Source organism: Piliocolobus tephrosceles, chromosome 16 (assembly GCF_002776525.5).
Source record: "Piliocolobus tephrosceles isolate RC106 chromosome 16, ASM277652v3, whole genome shotgun sequence".
Lineage (NCBI taxonomy): Eukaryota > Metazoa > Chordata > Mammalia > Primates > Cercopithecidae > Piliocolobus > Piliocolobus tephrosceles.
In genome coordinates this window covers 69,541,136-69,541,742 of record NC_045449.1, presented here as the reverse complement: position 1 = coordinate 69,541,742, position 607 = coordinate 69,541,136, and positions in this window count along the sequence as shown.

Below are 607 nucleotides of genomic sequence, written 5' to 3'. Positions count from 1 at the left end.
GCTCTGTCGCCCAGGCTGGAGTGCAGTGGCTGGATCTCAGCTCACTGCAAGCTCCGCCTCCCGGGTTTACGCCATTCTCCTGCCTCAGCCTCCCGAGTAGCTGGGACTACGGGCGCCCGTCACCTCGCCCGGCTAGTTTTTTGTATTTTTAGTAGAGACGGGGTTTCACCCTGTTAGCCAGGATGGTCTCGATCTCCTGACCTCGTGATCCACCCGTCTCGGCCTCCCAAAGTGCTGGGATTACAGGCTTGAGCCACCGCGCCCGGCGATTACAGTGTTTTCTGAAGTTTTTTGACTTAACGTAAGCATTTTTCACATGATTGAAAATTTTCGGCCGGGCGCGGTGGCTCAAGCCTGTAATCCCGGCACTTTGGGAGGCCGAGACGGGCGGATCACGAGGTCAGGAGACTGAGACCATCCTGGCTAACACTGTGAAACCCGTCTCTACTAAAAAATGCAAAAAACTAGCCGGGCAAGGTGGTGGGCACCTGTAGTCCCAGTTACTCGGGAGGCTGAGGCAGGAGAATGGCGTAAATCTGGGAGGCGGAGCTTGCAGTGAGCCGAGATCCAGCCACTGCACTCCAGCCTGGGCGACAGAGCGAGACTC